General features: G+C 36.7%; 1 long non-coding RNA gene across 1 annotated transcript; it reads right to left on the bottom strand.

The window, feature by feature from the left end:
- Positions 1-414: 414 nt before the first annotated feature.
- On the bottom strand, positions 415-15916 carry LOC107311941. The gene is made up of 4 exons (XR_001554314.2): positions 15597-15916; positions 10023-11021; positions 6203-6284; positions 415-2961 (listed from the first exon to the last, which is right to left on the bottom strand). It is a non-coding gene; the product is annotated as an uncharacterized LOC107311941 (long non-coding RNA).
- Positions 15917-19226: the final 3310 nt, after the last annotated feature.

Genomic DNA, 19226 nt, shown 5'->3' with positions numbered 1-19226 from the left:
GAGAATTCTGCAATATCACTTTGACATCTAAATGCAACTCAGGAGGAACACCAATGCACCAAGTGTCATGATTTTGTAGTTTTTGCTATTGGTATTCCACATCAAAACGTCATGTAATGCATGGATAATTTTACCGAATGTGCAGCTCACAGAAGAAGACTACATATCCCAGAGAACATCACGGTCAGGGATAAGACACGGGACCAGGACACTATATAATCTCACTCCCAGGCTGGACTGATCTCTCTTGAATCCTGGCAGCCAGGGGGGAGCGTGTGGGAGCCTTCCAGCCATTTTGCCTAGAGTTACAATAGGCCTCTCAGTTTTGGGACTCATTCTCTCTCCTATTTTGCTTGATTCGTTAGCTCAATTTTCAATTATATTGTATTATATTGTGTTATCCTGTATTTCGATATAGTATTTAGTAAAGAAGTGTGCCTCCTTAGATCATTGCCGTTGTTTTTTTCCTAATTAACTTTTCCCTTTCCTTTTGGGCTAGCGGCCCTGCGGGCCAGCCACCCCCCTGTCATGGGCGCAGGTAGATTTTTGGTTAACCTGTGACACTTCTACAGTATGCCAAACATAACATTGGCACGTAATCATTTTGTTCAGCTGAAATAGTTGGAGGGGGAAGAGAATTTGATTTAGTCCCACCTCTAGATAGAGGCTTTAAATATTCCCTGCAATGGCTAGCTCCTCAGAAAGGTGAGAAAGCCTGGGTTTTGGTCCATATGGTACTTATAGGAATGTATTCCTTGTATATCTTAAAATGAAGTCTCACACCTCTCTTATCCTTGGTTTCTCTAAGCACACCTTCTTTTGCCACTAGTCCTGTCATTGGTATCTTTGTTTCTCTAAGCAACCACAAACTTCTAGTACACTGATGCAATCAATACAATAAAATCCAGTGTAGCATTACTTCAGATGTAGATGTTTATCTTGTTACATTAGAAAATTATCAGCTCATACTGGCATCCACCACAATGAATATTTCCAGATAATACAGACAAATGTGGAAAATGAATGGTTCTTTGATTTAATTCTGTGTCTTTTTGTGCTATGCTGATAACTAGAGCTTTGCAAAACGTCACTATTTGAAAATATTGTAGGTAATTCCAAAGTTGTCTAGACATTCAAGTCAAATTAATTGAACAACTGAGTGAAAAGGGATAATATATATTAAGACAAAATGATTGTCAAAACTGTAGGAAACTAGAGACTTCAATTGTCTCATTGATAGCTGCTCTAACTGTAGACAATGTAAGCATGTCCATTATTTTCTGAAGGAATTAGAATTGCCATTGTAGTGCCAAACATCCCAATCATTCTGCTGTTTTGCTGTTTGTATAAAGGGTCCAACAAGAGGGCAACCTCAGAATATTATGTAGCCTGCAGTGGTTAAGGCATTCATCTCAGTGGAGAAAATAGAGCATTTAAATGACCTTTGTCATTGGCTTGTGGAAACTGTACATTTGTATTTATAAAGCACTCTTAAGCATGTGGTGGAGATCTGAACTTCTTCACTTACTTTGAGGTTCTTCTGTACTACTGGTTTTCCAATAGTTTATTTCTTGAAGTTTTCCCCAAAACCATTTTTCAAAAGTTAATTTGCTTTGTTTCCAGAAGTTCTACACAGAGGAAACAGATGCGTGCTGGCTGCATTTCAGGACAGGTGATCCTCTTCACTAACACTACTTTGTACCAGCAGTGATGGAGTTTGACTATTTCTTAGTCCAACAACTCTGTATTGTTGCCTACAATTATCTGAAATGTTTTTTCCAGAACTTAGGGATTGCCTGTCAAAGTCTTTGGTCTGCCATCCACTGACGGAGCTATTGACTAGCACCTCAGGCTTGGTCAAAATAATGCAGAGTTCCCAGTCTAAGAATTGTGACAAACTTATGCTTGTTTTTAACAATACAGAGATAGAACTAAGATAGCGAAGTAGCTTAGTAAGGCAATGTAATCCATTACTATAAGTTGATTTACATATTTCTGTCCCTCCCCCTATATTTTACAGAACAGACCTTCATTCCAGCAAAGGAAAGTGCAAGAAGGGAAAGATTGTTTTACCCTTGCTAACACTCACTACCAACAGGTACACAGCAGATGTTCAGTCTTAGCACCAGCATTACAAACACACACACACAAATCTCAAGCAGGTAAACTTATTTCAATGCTGGTCACAATTCTCTGACAATAATTTGTAATAAATCCGTTCACAGACAGCCCAGCTAGGATGAAGGTGTTTTTGCTGGTTTCAAAATAAATTCATTTTTCCTCTGTATGTGGAGGCAGAAATCTAACCTCCTTCCTTAGGCTTCATTAATTATAAAACAAACAAACAAACAAAAACAAAACTATCACATGTTACTTTTTGTTAGAATACTCAATAGTAACAATTATAGCAGTGTATATGACCTCCATATATAACTTACATAACTTTCATGTTTCGAGTTCCTATGAAAAACGTAAAGTAATTCAACATTATCATTCCTTGAAAAACAGCTTGGTAGTCATCAGATTAGTGAAGCACGCTTTACTATAGCTTTCAGTCTTGTCAGTCACTGACTTCAGTATCTAAGCCATGCAAAAATCCAGATAAGCATTTTCCTGTCTGAGGTTGTTACCCGAGGTTTCTTCCATGTGAGCTGTCCTGGCCTTCAGTAATGCTGAAACTCATCCATCAGCCTGTTCCTCCATTCTCAGTCTCACTTTAGACCCCAATTATGAGTGCCATGTTTCCATCAGAAACAAAGATACATTTTAAATCCTTTTATCTATAAATATAAATTAAAAATAAAGCTACACTTACTGTTAATTACATTTATAAATATCACTATGTAAACCTTGGATAAAAACATAATCAAACTTGTTCCTTCAGACACCTTTAGGTATTTTCCTCCAGAGGTGTTTGCTGCCATTTGTAGGGAATACTGAAGTTCACTATTGTGAACACTCCTGTAGAATTAAGCACCAAAGTCAGGTCACTCTTTCAAACAATTCTTTAAAAAAAAACCAAGAAACAAACGAATTTAAAAAACAACAGCAACAACAAAACACCAAACATAAGACACATAGTGTCTTAAGGAATGCTCAGCAGTTTGGTGATGAACTCAACTCAAGGACTGTTGATCTGTCTTCACATACACGCTTGCCTATTTTGAACTAAGATTTCCCATTTGTCAAGAGACTACTCTTGCCATCACATCAATAGTTAAACAGGGGCACATCCAAAAGATACATTCCAATAATGTAAATTAAGTTATTATTTATAAAGTATACAATGATCAGAGCTTTGAGCCCATACTGCTTAGATCAACACACTAACAACTTGAGAGTGTTACTTTTTAATCTTCTTTGATGAACATCATTTAATAAATGGCAAACATTTATAACAGGGAGTTTGCCACTGAATTATCTCAAGTATCTGCTCTTCAGCATGTGGTACTTAGCAAGATCACATGTGGTCTGAAAAAGAAGAGAGGTGTTGCCCCAAGAACATTATTGTGTGGCAGTCAAATTATTGAGCTGAGGATGAAGATCAATGTCAGCGCATGTGAAATTATGCAGTAATGAGACAATAACTGAAAGTGTTCAGTCAGAGATGAGATAATGGACTAAATATGAGGGGTGCTCCAAAAGTAATGCCTCCTGTTTTATGACAACATGCAACATTGGTGGCATGGTAGTTGAGGTTGAACCTTCCTGCCAGTATTTTGTTACATGTTGCTGTGTGACAGATGGCAGCAGAGAGGCAGTCTGACACAATGATGTCTGACACAGAAGAGCATATGAGGCAAAGCTTTGTCACTGGATTCCTCTGTGTGGAAAAAATGGCACCCACAGGCATTCATCAATGCTTGCTGAACATTTGTGGAGACCAAACAGTGGATGCAAGCTCAGTAAGATGGTGAGTGATGCATTTCAGCAGTGACAACAGCAACAGTGGGTCACTTCCATTGGTGCAGATTTTTATGAGCACAGCACATATGCTCTTGTTTATTACTGGGGAAATTGCACAGTTAGTGGTAGTGACTATGTTGGAAAATAGTGTTTTTCACCTGAGAATTTGTTCTACCAAATTGTGCTACTGTGCTCTCTGTATCTGTTGTGGTTTCCATGGACTTAAAGAGGAGGCATTACTTTTGGAGTTACCTACTTAGAAATAAGGTACTTTAATTCACAAAAAGGATCTTGTAGACACCATAAACTGTTTTTTCAAGTTATTAGCTTAACACTCCTCATCAATTAAAAATGAATTAGGGTGCTAAGAATTAGTATTAAATGAAAGAATTAACAACAAAGCAAAAGAGATACTTAATGTGCCTTGGTGTTTTGGTTGAATCAAATCAAGCAGGATACAGTCAATCCAGTACAGAGAAAGATGAAAACAGACCAGAACAGTTCAGTCTGGAAATGACTCAGCTGAGCAGGCAATAGATATGAGAAAAAAAATACAATATCCTGAATGCTGGAGAGAAGATGAACGGGAAATAGTTATTTGATGTTTCACATTGCTCAGGATGTGGAAGACACCAAATAAAATGATTAAATGCACACATATGGGAAAGGAAAACAAGTACTTTTTCCTATGCAAAAAATAACATACGAGTAGTATAAAAGACATTAAAAAAATCAGAAAGTAGAGAATAAAAGCCTGTCAAGGGTTATTAAATTGCATTATTTTGATGCCACTTGTAGCTGTAGGAAACTCCAAATTTCAGGAAAGGAACTAGGAGAGACAGTGAAGGAAAGATCATTTTGTACTTCCACTGTTCCCTGCTGTAACAAAGTTAGATGGGCTTCTGCCCTTTCCCATCATGTTCACACTTATGTTCCTATGTATTCGAATAAATGCTAGTATCATATACAACAATATATAATGTTATATAAGCTTCTTTGAAAAGTGTAGCTGTGATTATAAACATGATAACAAATTAAATGTTTAGTATCATGTGTCAAACTTGAATTGGATTATTTCTCTTTCCTTATGTGGAAACTAGTGGTACAAGGACATTTTATCTCTCTTTGTTGCTAAGGCTGAAATGATCCAAGTCATTAAGCTCATTTTCATACAAATAATTAGACCAAATACTCATACCAGAAATATGTGGGAATATTTGCTACTTTGAAAAAGTCCCTTAGCAAAAGAATATTAAAATAAAGACAACTAACTGTCAGAATCAATTTTATGTCACATATGACTGGTAAGAAATTTAGCACTATGGAAAATGTAGCACTATTGCCACATTCTGAAATTATTGAAAGAAATTATTTTGGCAACTACTTATGAAAAAGAATTATTTCCAGAGAGCATTGCCATTTCCATACCATTTCCATTGGTATGGAAATTATTTGCTAGTCAAATGTTGCTAAGAAAATAATTCAAACAGCCTCAGTTTTCCAATTAATTACATCCTTTCAAAGTTTCAGTGGTCAAATATTATTTCTAAAGTGTGTATCAAATTAAAAGTTAGAAAGCTATTTTTTTCCATAAGAATAAATATTATTGACATATTGGTTATATATCCAGTTACTTTTATTTTTACTGTAGACCTATCACCCACATTTCTTACACCTTCTTTAACTGGGAAAATGATCCACCCAATCTAGAAAACGATAGTAAGAATGTGTCATGTTACTTCTTACTGTGAGTGAAAAGTTATTTCTAAAGAATAGTAAAAAATCTGTGTGTTTAATTGTTAATTTTGTAAGTGCCAATAATGCTTTCCAGTGATGGACAAAAACCTACGAAAAAAAGACTGAAACTTAATTTAACTTAAATAACTATGGCGCCTCAAAAAAGGTAAACAAATACTCTTCTGTGGCATCACATTTACCACAATATTTCTTAAATTTGGCATGCTTGTATACCACAAGTCTGTATTTATATCTTGTCGTGGCAAATGTTTACATTTCAATATGGAATTTATTTATAAAAATGAAATGAAAAGAGGAGTTCAGAGTGGGTAAAAGCATATGGGGAGAAAGTGAGATATAAAAAGAAAACTGAGCTTTTCTCAGAGAACAAAATACAAGATGTGAATTTAACTGCAAAAATAGTGTAATGCCACATGAATGGCCACTAAATATAAAACACACGAGTGGAAGGTGGAGAGCAAGGTAGGGTCCTGAAGAAGGCCATTCAGATTATAAATGAGTTTAGGTGAGAGAAAAAGCTGGAGCGACTATAACCTACCTTAAGCACATACATTTAGCAGATATTGAAATATTTCTTCTGAGTTCTGCAGACCTGAGCACTGGAATCATGCTCTCAGCTGCTGAAAAAAGTAGCATGAACACAACATAAAGATTTATTCAAACCTTAAGTACTCATTGAAAGAGAGCATTTTTTTCATTCACAAAAGCTTCGCTTGGAGTACAGTCCTCTCAACAGCTTGGAATTCTACTTTTCCATGGTATATTTTGGAACCAGCTCTTAAGAGGCTTGGTAAATAGCCAAAAATCATATTTGGTTGAGGATTCTGGGAAAAAAGTCCTTCCATCTGAATTTGGAAATAAGAGCCACTTAAAGATTTCCCACGGAGAGGAAAATCAAAACATGATTAGCATTTATACAATCAAAATACTTCATTCCGAAAATTTCATCTCAGTTATGGTTTCTAGTCCTACTGGAATAAAGAGAACTTGACTTCACTGTATAGGAACCAGGATGCTCAGATATCCATATGCTTGGCTTTATGGCAGGAAGCCACGAGTACTAGAACTCTCTGTTAGGTAAACTGGAAGGCAATCAGGCTGATCTCAACAGGAACCCACGCTCAGCTTGTATGCTTTTATTTTCTTTACAAGCAAAAAAAAAAAACAAAACCCTGGGCAAATAGTCTATGGCAAGGCTCTGATTTAATAGGTTTATGGATTTATATTTCAAGTGTTTTCAAGTCTTTTAGTTTCTCAAAAGCTTTGATAACCACACTTCTTGGAGGTCAAGATTTGCTTATTCTTTTTTCAAGTCCTGAATAATTTTAGACTATTCAAAACACTGTCATGCTAATCATTCTTATTTACAGAGCACAGAAACAATGAAGTTGTTAATATAATCTTACTGATTTTTCTTTAAATGGATTCCCTCTGTAGGTCCTCCAGAGTCCTACAGTCATGATAGGTCTGAAGAAAACAAGGTAAAACAAACTGGAACTCTTTAAAAGGAAGTTCAGATTCTGTATTTTCTCCTGGAGCTTGTCAAGCTTTTGGTGATGTTTTATTCGATGTATAACTATATAATATATCAGTAAGAAGAGAGATAATTGTTTTAGTCACATTGAATTTTATAGTTCTTAGAACTAAATTTGGAGTCAGGACAGAGGCTATCTTTCTCCTGAGAGTTATGATGCTGAGAAACCTATGATACTTCAGAACCTAGTACAAATTTTCTACAGTTATACTGTTTCCATAAGAAACAGTAAGGAAATTTGTTAAACTGGCTAAGAAAGAAGCAGCTGAGCAGTTGAAAATGTTACGTCCTTGTGGATCTGAGGAACCTCTCAGAGGCTTATTTTATGACCGCATGGTATGACCTGAAAACACTGAGCGCAATTTGACAGAGTCCCACTGAAGTCCTGTCATTTGCACTCTGCCACATAGGTAGATAGCCTGATTTGTTTTTTCATTTTCAGCAGGACGATACCAGGCTTAGGCTTCCTGAGGGTTGTAACCAGGAGAGGGAACCTGGCTGGTAGCCATGTGCCTGTGCCCAGATCAGGCAGCAGCTGAGTTCACAAGGGAATGTGTTTGGATTTATGTGGCCCTATTCCCACTGGCTTGAATGATAGCCTACCATCTTCTCGGCAGGCCAGGGTAGCAGGTGCCGCAGCATTGCTTTTGTTGTCCATTGTAGCAGCAGTTATTTGTGTTGGCTGTGGGAATGGCATCTGCTCAGTTTGCTGGAGCAGGGGTTGGGGCATAGCTTTGTAGATGGTGAGGAGTAGCTGATGGGGCACACAAATCATTACTATTACAGTGCATTGCTGTCTTCTACCTTCATTCCACCAACATACATAGATAAAAGGACCCAAAGATGGAAGTCAAGATGGATTTTTGCATGGTATTGATCACATCAAATACAAAAATTAAGCTGAATGCTCAAGTGCCCCTGGCTATAATTTTTGCTCATTTGTTCTTCTATTTGCATAGACTAATAGACTAATGTTCTTAGTTAGCAAATGTGTAAATTATATAATATTTGGTCATGATTTATTTTCTCAATCTGGAGTCCTTCTTTTATACACAGATTATCCCAAGAGGCCATTTACAACCATGATTCTATGGGCTATAATCACAGCTCTAGGAATGCTAACATGAACTTCTCTATTTTATGCTGAATATTCACTAGCATCTGCTATGGGATTAATACAAAAAGATTCTGCCACACATGGCAGCCAATCAACAAACAATATGTTGATATAGTTTGAGGTTATCCCTTCATGGCCCATGCAAAATCTGTGGTAGAAACATCTCCAGGGGTTTATATTGCAGTCTTCAGCTTCCCAATTAACATTTGGACCTTCACTGACTCTTTCTATTTTATTATTATACTTTTTCATTAGTGTACAAATACTATATGGATGTTAACCAGAATTTCCTTCTATGTTCTTTGGCAGTTTAAGCCTACAAGGATGAGCATCTTTCTATCGTGCTACTGGAACTCTCTAATTTGAAACTGTTCTGTTAAGTAAGGTAACATACAGAAGGTTAAGCATTGTTTTCTTTTTTTTGACATTTTTTTTCTTCTGCATTTATAATGGAAGAATTTAGATTTCATTCATACAAATGCAACTCAATTTTTCTTTTCTTTTTTTTTTTTTTTTTTTTTTTGAATTAGCTTGCCTCAAATGTATTTTTTAGTATTCCAGTTTAAGATTTGTTTTTAAAATTTCTTTTATTATGCTGCCTTATAAAATTAGGTGTACACTGATGCACTGATGTGTTTTTTCCACCACTTCCTAGTACAACATTTACTGAATCCTTTCTTTCAATGTCTTGCTCAACTCTCTCCAGCCCAGAAGCACCCTTTTGACTTGTGTAGAACTACCAATAGGTTACAAGATAGGCATATACTTGCACACACTCAAGATTTAAATTCTCTCACTGGCTTTACTGGGAATTGAAAGTGCTAAGAGAAGCCAACTATATCCGAGTCACTTAATTATAATCTGTAATTACTTTAGCAGTGGAACCATACTCGGTCCCTTCTAAAAACTACAAGATTGGAAATTGTTTCCTTAGTTTTTAGCCATTTAAAATGCAATCATAGGATGTAATGTATCTCAGGAGATGTGCCTATAGTAGGTAAGATTGTTTATCATGTTGTTGTACTACACGTTGTGGTCTGTGTTTCATAATGGTTCACGTTTTGTCTCTAGCTTTGTCACACCTACTGATTTTCTCTAACCCATTTTTGCTTAGTGTATACATTTATTTCATTTTTCCATACTATAGTGAATGAGATATATTTTTAGAGATTACACCTATCCTATTGTGACTAAAAGAGAGTATTACATAGACATATTTTGACACAATATCGATTTTATATACATTCCCATTTAGCAGCAAAATTAGATTTGGGTGAAAGTTTTTCATAACAACTAGGAAGTTGAAGTTCAGAATTGATGCTGTCCCAATTCTGACATCTTAAACACTGATATTTAGAAAGAAATCAGATTTGAAATTGTAATATACATTCAAAACAAAAAACACAAAGCGTTTTTTTAGAATTTGAAAAAGCTGATTATATGCCAGACTGTGCTGATGTGTGTTCTTATTGAAATGGCTGGCAGGAGTATAAGGAAGAAACTGTAAGACTATCAGAAGGAAAGAGAAAACATACAACACATACAATGCACTGAAAGTAATGCCTCTTACTCATTTCCATGGAAACAGAACAGATAGAAAGAATGCAATGATGCTATTTGATAGAGCAAATTCTCAGATACAAAATACTGTTTTTCAACATAGTCACACCCACTAGCTATGCATTTTCACCAGCAGTGAACAATTACCTGCATTTTGTGCTCATAAAAACCAGCACCAGTGGAGGTGACCCCCTGTTTCACAGCTGCTATGAATGCATTGTTGATAGGAAAATACTCTCCACACAATTCATGTTTCATTGGCCCAAACAAACAGACGTCAGAAGGCACCAAATCCGGACCTTACATTGGGTGTGGTAAGACAGTCCACTCAAGGTCAGCACTGTGCTCCACGGTCTTTAAACAGGAAAGGGGCCTGCTGTTATTGCACTGTAGGAGAAAGGTTTTTTTTCCTTCTGACTCTGACCTGACTCTGGAACTTTGAGCCTTCAGCTTAGTCAACATAATGACGTAGTGGTCAGAGTTGATGATTTGTTTGGGTTTCAAGGAATCCAGAAGAATCACCTCTTTCCTATCCCAAAGGTCAGGGTTCATCACTTTACCATATTTAACTTTTTCTTTAGTGGGGAATTCACATCACCACTCAGTGCACTGCTGTTTTGGCTAAAGCTTGTGGTAGTGACATCACATCTCATCACCAGTAATGATGCAATCCAGAAAACTGTCACCTTCAGCCTCATATTGGTTCAACAGATCCTGACAAACTTGCAAATGATGTTCCCGTGTGAGCACTTTTGGGATCCATCTGGCACAAACTTTGTGATATTGCAACATTGCCATTACTGTTTCCAACACGCTGAAACCAATATTCGGTTCTGCACATTTCTCTTGCTGTAATCTGCCTGTTAATGTGGATGAGCTGATCAAGATGCTCTTCATTTTGTGGTGTGACAGCTGTGCATGGCCATCCAGATTACGGTTTGTCTTCCATGTTGCTGTCACCACTGCTGAAATGCAACATATCACTTCGCTCATATCCACTGTTTGGTCTCCATAAATGTTCAGCAAGAAACAATGAAGGTCCGTGGCTCCAATTTTCTCCACATGGAGAAATTCAGTTTAACGCTTTTCCATCACATACTTTTCCCCATCAGATGCCGCTACATCAGATTGCCCCTCTGCTGCCATCTGGTGTCAAAAAAAAAAAAAAAATTAAGGGAATATTGTTGGGAAGGTTAAACACCAACATCCACCTTTGACGCTGTGGGCCAACACAATAAAATAGGAGGCATTACTTTCAAAGCAGCCCTCATGTTAGTTAAAGAAAATCAAATGTAAGAGGTCACGATAAGGAAAAACGGAGCCCATGATCGGGATCCAGTTATCAAACTCTAAAGAAAATAATGAGATATTATTACTTTTATTATACTGGAATGAATAGAATTAGAGCATTTTTAGCACTGTTTATTTATCTCAAAGCTAGGTCTGAGGGTTAATTCTCTGAGAAGAGAGAGGATTGGAGTAACCTGACAGGCAAATGTAAAAGCAATCTCTGTTGGCTGCATCTCTATATTTATATGAACACATACTTGGTTATATTTCTTTCTAAACCAGGAATAATTTAGGAGAACACACAAAAGAGAGATCTATTCACTAAAAATCTACCTACAAAATACCTGGGGAAACTTCTACTTTGAAATAAAATAAAAACAAAAGTAAAGCTCCTGCCCCTGGACAGACTAGTTCTCCTGTTAGCTGTTCGTTTCCTCATTAAATGTTTTTCTTGCAACTTTTAAAAATAAGGAGTAATCTGAAAAGAAAATGGATTCTGTATGGTTTGAGCCATATTTAAGTCATTTACTTTTGAGTTACCTGCAATGAATGAATTAAGAGTCATTGGAGAGAGTACAGTGAATCTTGAACAGCTGTGCTCAGGTTCATCCCTGGTGTTGCTCAAACTGAAGCTCCTTCACTCTCACTCCCAGAGGCAAACCCATAACGTGAAGTGTTTACACTGAACCAAGGCCAATGTTGAGTGAAATCATGTGGGCATTTTATTTCTTATTAAATGCAAAAGAATATGCAAAATAACTATTTTTCTCTCTCATAAGAAATTGTTAGTTTGACTATAGCTTTCAGTGAAATACAGAGACAAGTTAAGAAGGTGATAAAAGCCCTCACACAGCTTGTTCAAAGACCTAAAAAGAAACTACACATAGATTTCTCAGCATAACAGGGAAGAATACGGTAAATAGTCTAGCTGAACAAGAAGAGGCTGAGTAGGAGCCAAGATGCCATCTTGCAGTTAAGCTATTCAGTTTTAAGAACTGAGAAACATCAGAGAAGTTTATATGTACCTTTTGCGTATAGTTCTTACTTTGCTCAGTAATGTTGAGATGTTAATCCCTGTGATGGGATTTCCATTTTACCATGTGCAGGGAATTTAAGTGTAACTTAAATTATAATTCAGCATGTCAGATCAATGATGTCAATGAATGCCGATTTCTCACAGCAGCATTTGTTTCTACTACTGTAATAATGAAGACAGGTGGAATCATTTGATGATGCCTGCTGGGAGATCCTTTATAAAAGGCTAAGCTGAGCTGGAGTAGAGTGGTGTGCTCAGTTATTTTTCTGATAGAGATACAAAAGTTTTTACAGCACTTTGCAACTAAGGTGTTTTTGTTTTTTTTTTTTTTAATGCATTAACATTATGAGGCAAAGATGGTGATTATGAATAACATGCAGTTATCCTCGGTACAGAGTTACCATACTATGTTAATTGTGCTACAAAAATGTAAAGTTATGAAAAAATTAAGATTTAACCTAAAGGTTATTCAGTGTTACTTCTTGAAACTCTATGCTTTAAATATTTGAGTATAAAATAGATCTTTTACATCATATCACAATGAAATAGATATCCATATTATCTGATTTTAAAATCTACTCTGTACTAATGAGGACACCTGATGCAGCTTTTTCAATCCTGTTTCTGATCATTTCTCCTTCAGTTCTCTTCCTTCATTTGATGCCTTCCATGTTACCTTGTCACAGAGCTCAAGAAGTGAAGGATTTCAAAGATTTTCTGAAACTTAAGGGCCTGGGAATGTGGGAAAATATGAAAAATAAGAACAATTTTCATTATTGTGGAATTTAAGACATGTGAAAGACATAGAAAATAACCAAAGTTATTGTTTATCCCTAAATACAAAGTCAAGTATGTGGTAGTATAGTCCTAGACTTCCAGTGTTAAAGGAAAATTATATATTTGAAGTTAACCACTACAGCAGGTTGATGACTTGAAGAATAGAAAGGCTTTTTTTACTTCAGGGCTCATCTCTTATGTGTTTAAGTTATTTTTGAGGTTGTTTTTTTTTTTTTTTCTTCTTCACACCTGCCCTTTCTTGTGTCAATTTGATACTGAAAGGATCCAAGCTTTTAAATAACCGATGAGCGATTTTTTCAGCTGCAGAATAAACATTAAAGAAGTGATGTGTTTTACATTAAAATAGCATGTTTGCATAGGGAAATTTACACTCGCGGGTTCTGTCTGTGTAAATAGATATGCATGCAGGTGTCCAAAACTTAAGTGCTCTAAGCTACTTGGAACAGAAGAGTTTTCTCATTGGTTGGTTGAGCCCCCTAGAGTTTCCAGCAAAAACTACTGCTATATGTGAATGATGCAAAGCTTTGTTTCTGTCTGCAGTTATCTTTTTGAAATTGGTTTTATATTTCTGCCACTTACATCCAATATCTCCAGGGTTTGCAGAAAATCAGCACACAAACCCGCAATCATATCTTGACATGATTGGATAAATTTTTAAGAAAGTATCAATGGAAAAAATTTGTATAAATCATTGAGCTCCTTGTAATTATATTCATATAGAAATGCCCTTTCATTCCACTCAGGAGAGGAGAGAGTTAAAGCCACAATAGATCAGATAGCTGCAGATTTTCATGTACTTTTTTTACAACAAAGCGAGTACTACGGGCCAATAGGCTGTAAGTTAGAAATTTTGGAGAGTTACTTCTCCATAAATTAAGATATTTGATGTATTTCTTTGTTAGCTTTTAGGTAGATACACTGACTAAAATGGCCAAACTCCAAAGAATACATTACTGAAAATACTGATGCAAATCTACAGATAGAAATGTGTCTGTAGATGTTGAAAATGGAGATGGATCTCCAAATCAAATGAACAAGATTTTATAAAGACTTTGAGCTTAAGATAGCTCATATCCTACCAGCTGTTCCTTCTGCTTTGTTGGCATCAGGAAATTATCTGATCTATGATTGAATGCTGCTCATTTATATAAAAAAGACATGTAAAATATTTGATATTTTCTAGGTTGTAAAGCTGCTTCTGGCCACAAGTGGTAGCTACTGCTGAGGGCAGGGTGGTGCAAAAGATCACTCCAGTTAAGATCCCATATGCTATATTGGTTGTAGAAGACTTGCTTGGATCAAGCTGAGGTGGGAGCTGTGGCTTTATAACACAAGTTCTCATATTTGTTGGGGACAGCTGTAATTTGCCTCACTCTGAACAGTCGGTATGTGGTCTTCCTGTTTGAACCAAAGAAACAGCACAACTCCCAGATGGAAAAAATATGTGGCTACCTCTACCCAACACAATTTTGAAAATGTTACCTTTTAGGTAAAGTTGAAAACACAATTAATTGCATTAAGAAAAGTCAAGCATGGAGCTGAAGGACGTCTCACGTACTCCCTAAAGCTGTACATAAATATGGCTCAGTGCAATTTTATCTGAATGAAATGATTTGTGTTCAGGCAGCACAATAGGCAGCCAGTGTGTAAACAGTCTCTTAACATTTTGCAGCCCATTATATTTTGCTGCCCAAGGCAACCTCCTGCTCTGTGCGGTTATACAGACCTGCTTTTATTTTCTCATGCTGTCAGATATGAGCCTATATATCACTCCCTTCAGGAGAGGTTGGACTCAGCATTGTAAGATATAACTTACCATCAGCAGCTGTGATGGCAGACAGCTACTTAGGTGTCCTGCTCATCAGTAGAAGGTTATTGGGTGAGAAGCAAAAGGGAAATAGCGCCACAAACTAGACAAAACATGTGAATAACATACTTTACTAACTACTTTAATTTCTATAAACAGGGTGTGTGGGTAATAAAAGTCTATTTCCCATGCCCCACGCCTGAAGTGCCATTTGCAAAGAACTATTCAGTAGTTGTGAGTGATTCCAAATATGTTTTCATGTCAGCAGGTCCATTTTGGGGATTAAAATGTCCTTCCCAGATGGGCAAGCATTTGGTACTTCCCAAACCTCTAGTCAAAAGAATTCTGAATGCAAACATGAAATTCAAAGAATGAGCAAGCTTTGGTTTGGACAATAAAATAAGCAGATTAGCCAAATGACACAGTCCTTGTGCTCAGAAATCTTGAAATCTTTACAGGGAAGTGGCTGTTAAAATGAATCATCTGGTAATTGTTAACACATGCTGATAAACCACCACTATCTGCTGTTTGAAATGCAACAAAAGTATGATATCTTAAAATGTGTGAACTGATATTTAATCCTTTTTCATCTTGAATCATGCAGTTATAGTGTCATAGCATCTTATGAGGGATATTGACATGTAAGAAAAAAAACAAGAGAAAGACAAATATTATTATGAAGAGGTGTTTTGTTGCAATCTGGGGGAGAAGTCTAGTATATGTAAGTAGGAAGGTAGACACACCATTAACATCCTACAATTTTAATATTAATTAATTTAAAAAGTTTTACCTAGGCTTCAGCCAAATCTCAGGATCCTTTGGGGTGCGCTTGTTGGGAGGAAAAATTGCATCAGCAGTGTCTTGGATGTCATCTTGCTTGTTTCCAAAAGAACACAGTGCTGTTTCCTTCAAGACAGCAAGAACCATGCTTGCAGTTCTGGCTCCTTTTAAGCCTGCATTTAGCCTGTCAGCTTTTTCTCAGTGCCACGCAGGCTGCACTGTTCTTCCTACTGCAACATCATTTCCCCTGTTTCTGTATGCACAGAGGCATCTGTTTCAGTGTGATCAATTCCTGTCTTATGGGTGAAATGACTCAGGGCTTTATCACTGGAGGAGCTACTGTGGGTACTTACTAGTTCTTCCTTTTACGCCTTCTGTTCAGTAAAGGAACTCAAGGGCTTCTTCCACTTGGTTTAAATATTAAGCACTGCAGAAGCTTTGACTACCCTGTTAACTTTGACTAAAAATCTTCTTTTTCCAATTTTTTAATGAACTTGTGAATTTTGACTACCTCTGCTTTCTTGTGCCCAAACTGCTGTTATTTTGATGCCTGGTTGGTGCACATTGTTCTGCAAAACAATGTGCCCATCAGACATTAATAAGTTTCATATTGGATATGCAAGACCTTCAGTACTAAAAATCAGTTCTTGGTTTTGAAAATATTTATTGATGTTTTCAAAACTGCTGGATTTTCACCAAGGGCAAAAAAATAAAAATAAAAAATAAAATATTTTCTTCCAAAGCTGGAAATGTTTTTGAGTTAACAGACTCTACAAAACCGTATCATCTGAGGCTTTTAACTTTTGTCTGATGTTTCTGGTTTAATAATTACATGTTATTTGCCTCAAGCTTTCCAGATGGTCAAATACCCTTGATAATTTCATATTTGAGGAAAGGATTTCTGAATTATTTGTTATTAATTGCATTACTACAGATAGTTCCAAAGCGACTTCTTTCTGTTCTTTTTTTACTGGCATCAAAACACATTTTTTTTTTTTTTTTTTTTTTTGCCACTGACTTAAGTGTGAACAGGACTTGCTTGTCTCCTATAAATTATTTTTATCTCTGAGTAAAGAAATGAGGAAGGAAGGAAGAAGGGAAGCTGGAAGGAAAGAGGGAAGGAGGGAAGGAAGGAACACAGACAAATAAAAAGTGTCAGAACACAGAATTTTAAATTATTTTATCAGTGGCCATTGATCTCATTACCTCTCAGTTTAACAATAGTATGAAGACATAGAACAATTAGCAGCACTCCATGCACATTCTCAAAATTATACAGACATCTGTCTCCCTCGAAAACATACTATTTAAAATACCTCACATTATTAAAGTCATCTCTAAACTTCACACTTGCTAAGTTCACACGTGGGTGCTAGGACAAATGTGTACATCTGAATTTTTGAAGGCTGTTCCACTGACCAAAACTTTTGTATCTTCAACAGTGTGTGCATGTGCATCTGAGTGTACATGTCAGTTTTGTTTCCTTTCTGCTACACTTGGCATGAAGAGTCAAGGGAGCTTGTGTAAATACAGTCCTACTTGCCATATTGGATCAGGAACAAACACTGCCTTTCAGTCTTCTGACTGGAGCACTAGTTTTGGCTTTAATTACTATAGCAACTAGAGTCAACCTGTTCAGGAAGTAGCTGACAGTGCTTCAGGACACTGAAAATCTTTTGAACAAACAAAAGATATAAAGAACAGTTTTCTCAAAGCAATAGCAGCAGCCTTCCTAAGAGACTGCTGCAGGAGGCTGAAAATTTTTCAATCAAATCTGTTTTTAAAGGAAAATAGATTTTTGAGGGATCCTTGAATGGTTTTTCTTCTGTGTGTGTGTGCGTTACTCTTCTCTTTTGGAGGCAGAACTTCTTCTCCATTCCAACTCACCATGGCAGATACTTTTAAGGCACACATGCGATATCACAGTGTCTGATGGTCTGGAAGGTGGTGTAGGAGAACTTATGCGCAGAACAGATGTAGTGCAGTTTCCATGGAATGCTACAGTACTTCTGAATCCAAGTATGTAACTTGCAAGATTAAAGAACTGTGGAAAAATAATCAGCACAAAAATTTTAAGGCTCAGTTCTTCAAACATAATGCTTCTATGGTTGTAACTATGACAGGAGCTGCATTTTGCTCACTTATTTTAGCAGAAGAGATTGTAGAATCTGTGCCAGAGCTGGTAGAAAGCCTGCTTTTCTTCCTCACTGTTTATTCCTATTCTTCTGGTGTCACACCCTAATCTGTTCCTCCGTGGTTGTGCTAGTGGTTGTGCAGGGTTAAAAAGCAAATCTGTCAGCATAGCTGAGTGGGTGGCAAACTGCAACACAGACATGGAAACAAGCAGCCAGTGTGAAGTTACTCTTCAATTTTATAAAACTACACCCTAACATGGGATTGGCCTTGGACTGAGTCTCTGTTCCATGGGTACTACTGTCTGCAGCAAAACCTTTATTAAACCATAGTATCTTCAGTTTGCTACTTTCAGTGATTATTTAGGCAACGCATTCAAAGTGGTATGTTCCTTCCCCAATCCCTCATTTATTTATTTATTTATTTATTTTAATGTTCGCAATAATTTTCTTGCTATTTCCATACATTCTGGCACTATTTGGATATCTAGCATTTCTCCAGTTCTGGATTTTCACTTTAGTATTTCTTAGAGAACCGTCGCAGAGACAGGAGGAGTGATCAAGCTATGGTTGGGATCTGAGGCTGACACATCATTTATATGTGGAAAAGATGCTGTAGATCTCCCTGAAGCAAGAGGGCCATTCATTACTGCCCAGGGACTCCATACCATATACTCTCATTTGCACACATGCAAGTTAATTTTTTTACTGTCCACAAGTTCCAAGCTTCAAGACAGCCTGCCACATATAAGACATGTAGATTATTGAGAAGAAAACTTTATTTACTACTAAATGGTACTATTTGCACTCAGTGTTTCTTTGTAGTGTTGAGGCTGAAGTCAAAGCACAGTGCTTCATAGCAAGCACATGAGGATAGGCTTTTGACAAAATGAAGAAATCGTGGCATAGTCATCTAATAGCAAGCTTTTGATAAAGCTAAGAAGGATGCTCACAAGCCCTGAAACATAATATTCTTGCAGAAGTCCTGAACAAACCTCTTCCTAATGCAAACATTTGTAAAACAAGCAGGGGAGAAAAAGTATCCTTCAGAACAATACAAAATTTTTGCTCCATGCATACATTGCACTTCATCAGAACTGCCTATATTCTAAATTAGCCAGGGACCATTTGTACCTTTGTACTCTGCTACTGGAGGTGAATTCACTTTGGAAAATTTAAAACATATGGGAGGAAAGGGCTTTTTTTATTCTTTGGTCAGTTCCCTTTTAGAGATGTGTCTAGCATGAATTTTATGACCCTCATATCTCTCATTTTTATTATGCTTAGAAACAGCTAGGCCACAGAGGAAGAGACTGGTTCTCTGATGTGCTTTCCCATCACTTCCTTGTTCCCCTTTGTTCATATAACATTCTTTTCCTATGACAGTGTTCTGAACCTCCATCATTTCCACACTCCAGATTCCAGATCTCTATCACATTGCACCATTTTAATTCCAGTAATAAAACATTTGCCTTATATCAGTAAGTCATACTGGAATCTTTATTGCT

This window comes from Coturnix japonica, chromosome 3 (genome assembly GCF_001577835.2).
Source record: "Coturnix japonica isolate 7356 chromosome 3, Coturnix japonica 2.1, whole genome shotgun sequence".
Lineage (NCBI taxonomy): Eukaryota > Metazoa > Chordata > Aves > Galliformes > Phasianidae > Coturnix > Coturnix japonica.
Note: the sequence above shows the minus strand (reverse complement) of the source record. Positions and strands in the feature narration are given on the sequence as shown.